The following is a 3,644-nucleotide window of genomic DNA, read 5'->3' as shown; positions in this document are numbered from 1 at the left end:
CGTCCGAGCCGTGGGAACCAACGCCTACGAGTTGGAAGATCTCCAGGGACGCGTACTAGGCGTCTTCCACGCAAAAGATATACGAACATAATCGTAATTTGCTCAACTCCAAAAAAATGCAGCTGTGCAGATGGGCAGCAACGGTGCCCGCCTCGCAAATGTATGCGTGTGCCGAAATTCGGCACCGATGGTGTTGCTGCCCAAATGTACGAGGAGTTCGATTTGATCAGCGGTTAACGGCGGGCGTGCCAGCTCGAAGTGAGCATAAAATTTTTATATTGCATATCTGCGCCAAAGTTTCGAATTTTTTCCCATCTGGCAAGTTAAGCCGGCGCGTACTATCAAAAATAACTTAACAGACAAATAAAAATTTTGGTTTTGTTTTTTTTTGCAATTTAATAAATATATATAAATCAAACCGCTCGAGTCACAAAATATAAAAAAAAAATTAAAAGAGACTTAAAACTTAAGTGCGACGAGAGACGAACCAAATAAAAAGAAAATTAACGGCTCCGGCAACAAGGAGACCAGCTCGCGCACCAGAGAGGCCCACGAAACATACCAAAGGCCAGGATTCGGCTCAGTGGCGCACACCAGCCATATCCGCGACGCCGCCAGCCAAGCGTCGGCGCAACCCTGAAGGCGACGAGACGAGCCACCAACGACCGGGCTCCAACAACGAAGAAGCGGCCACAGGCGAGACCACGCCCACATCCTCCGAGTGAGTCCGTTCCATTTTGCCCATCCTCGTGCGAGCCCTTGGCAGAGTCAGATGAAGACTCCTGATTGTACTCCCTGAAAAAGAGCAGATTTTTTTTTGTCGTTAAATTTAGTTTTTTTGTATTTATAAATTATAACTATACATACTTAGGCACTTACGCCGAGCTTCACTTTAGTGTGCGAACGGTGAGGGAAACTCCAAAGGTGATGCATCTGCGCCTGTAAAATATAAAAATTTAAAATTAACACTTGCGTGAACTATGCTCACATACCTACCTAATTGGAATTTACCCATTTATATCGCCCCTTACCACCCCAGAGCGCTCTTTAGGTAGGGTAAGGTAGAATTAAGCGATTTAATACCGATCTATATCACCTACCTGTTGCACGACTGATTATCGTGACATACCCAGTTTTAAGTATTTGTGTGGGCCATTGTTCCTAATTCGGCGCAACGATTGCCTCTAAATTGCCTCCTTGCGTGTTCCTTTTGCGGCGACTAGCAATATCTTTGTAGTATTTCGTCGCCTGTTCCATTCAGTGCTGTTAAAATAAAAAAATGAATTCTATAAGATAAGAGAAAAATTTAGGAATTAATACACTTGTGAATAAGTATAAATATATTCAACATTAATACGCACCCGGAGAAGAAATGTTCACGTGCATGAATACTAATTTATCTGAGACCTCGTGCAAATTAGAAAGAAATAAAAGAAATATTAATACCAATAATTATAAGAATACACAAACCATTATACGCACCTGTGAAGTTAACGAAATATCCACTTGCTTGAGATTCTAAACAGCTGCAAGATAAATGCCATAAGCAATGATTATAATTGTTATAAATTTTAAGAAAACGCAACCAATTATACGCACATATTGAAAGAAAGCATGTCCGGCTAAAGTAATATTGTTGGGGAGAGTGGGCATAATGGCCGACACGGGCTAATATAGGCCATTTAGTGGCCAAAATGAGGGAGACGAGTGTAGGTGATCGTCTCATGGTAGGGCGGGTACGCTGGGTCCGGAACCGGGGCCCGATCTGGAAGAGTAAGGTGGATAAATAGTGTTTTTTGTTAATGTATATTGAGTGTCTCACCTTTGTTGTTTACATTTTTATAGTAGTTACAGCTGTTTATTTTGTTCATGTGGTTCATTTTGAGTAGTGTTGTGTGAGTCTGTTTTGCTACAGACGTGTAGCTTTGTTGTTATCGATTGTGCGGACTGCGGGCCAGGGATGGGACTGCACCCAGAGAATCCGATGAGCCAGCCGGCGCGGCCCACTGAGAAACAAGCAGTTCCGTAACACAGCCTATGATCTAAGCTTCTACACTCTTCTAACTCATTGTTGTGGTTTCTAAGCACTGCTATGCCTATAATTCGCAAAGTCCCAAATTCATGTTTTCTTCTTCTCCACTCGCTTTCAACTTTTCATTTGTCGGCCAGCAAAGCACCCTTGCTCTACATAGGGTATTTTGACTATTGATCATTGCTATAGCTAAATACCACAAACCTTCTCATATACAATTTTTGATGCAATGTCTGATTAATATATAATTTCGTATTGACTGTGGAATTATTGGTACAATCAATAATAATTATTTTCTTGAACCATTATACACTATACGCGCCTAATTGTTGTTGGCGTATGTGTCTCACCACACATATTTTGGTGCAAGTGTACATGTATGTGTGTCCGCCAAGCCATGGGAAGTATATGAATTTAAGAAGGTTGCAACATTCTGTTGCGCACGTGACGTCACTCGCTAGGGCATTTTGTGTGCGATCGTGGCATACCAAAAATTATATATGTATACCTGAATGCACAATTAAATCACAAACAGAAAACGTGGTCGAATGCCCTCTCGCTTGTAAGCATTGTCCAAGCTCAATCGGCACCTGCACACTCACGTAGCTGAAAGCTCTATTTATGTATGTAGGTATGTATCAGATACGACGACGCAACGAGAAAGCTTTCGCAACGCTGACACGCTCAAATACGTAAGAGAGGAAGAAGGAAGTGTGGTGATTTACATGCAACTGCGGTAAAAGGCCTTCCAACGCTGGGGACGGTGTTGTTCCCTTTAGTTTATAAGTTGTGGGTTGGTATGGTATAGATCTTCTTGCTATTATTTTTTTTTATTTAATCACTTAAGCACTAAAAGTTTGTTAATTAACTATGCATATTTTTTTTATAATTTTTCTTTGTAATAATTATATATACAAAAATTTTTTTTTATATTATTTTTGCTTTTATTTTGTTGCTGCGAGCTTTTCTTTCTCTGCGTTTTTGTGCAAATGTATGTAACAGGCAGAAGGAACCATCTCCGACCCCATAAAAAAAATATATTCTTGATCAGCATCAACAGCCGAGTCGATCTAGCCATGTCCATATGTCTGTCCGTCCGTCCGTCCGTATGTATGAGACTTGAAATTTTAGCTGTAGGTTTTCCTAGTGCTCGCGCAGACCGAGTTTGTTTCCGATATTCGATAACTTGCCCCGTTTCCAAGTAATCGATAAAAATCGATATAGAAATTATGTTTTTTTAGCAAATTGGGTATATAATAAGAGCTAGACTCACCAAACTTGATATGTTGCTTCTAGCATAGTATATATATATATATCAGTATCTTTCATTTTATCCCATCACCGCCTCCCCGCTACCACAAAGCTATAAATCAAGTAAATATACCAATGTACATATGCTGCTCAATAAGCCACAAATGAAATGCAATTGTGAGAATACACGAATATTTTAAAATACAATAAGATCTACTGATGAAAATTACATCAAGATCGGGTAAGAAACACAAAAGAAAATGTGTTTCGGCTGCCCACGTGTTTGCGGCAGCTAGCGCAAATTGCAAGCATTTTGGTATGCACACATTCAGGCGCGTCTTTTTTGAATTCTATCAACAGC

The 3,644-nt window shown here is 40.4% G+C and overlaps 1 long non-coding RNA gene across 9 annotated transcripts; it reads right to left on the bottom strand.

Moving 5' to 3' along the window:
• Window positions 1–414: 414 nt before the first annotated feature.
• Window positions 415–1,872, bottom strand: LOC135441206 (uncharacterized). Of its 9 annotated transcripts, XR_010438425.1 has the most exons (8): window positions 1,823–1,872; window positions 1,600–1,765; window positions 1,483–1,526; window positions 1,362–1,400; window positions 1,101–1,286; window positions 997–1,045; window positions 868–939; window positions 416–795 (listed from the first exon to the last, which is right to left on the bottom strand). It is a non-coding gene; the product is annotated as an uncharacterized LOC135441206 (long non-coding RNA). The 9 variants fall into 9 exon arrangements; XR_010438422.1 differs by having other exon boundaries at window positions 415–795; window positions 993–1,286; XR_010438420.1 differs by having other exon boundaries at window positions 415–795; window positions 997–1,286.
• Between the last annotated feature and the right edge of the window lie 1,772 nt (window positions 1,873–3,644).

The sequence above is a fragment of the Drosophila montana genome, unplaced genomic scaffold (assembly GCF_035044405.1).
Source record: "Drosophila montana isolate Dmon_TW-CO22-7 unplaced genomic scaffold, ASM3504440v1 contig_1866_1, whole genome shotgun sequence".
Lineage (NCBI taxonomy): Eukaryota > Metazoa > Arthropoda > Insecta > Diptera > Drosophilidae > Drosophila > Drosophila montana.
Note: the sequence above shows the minus strand (reverse complement) of the source record. Positions and strands in the feature narration are given on the sequence as shown.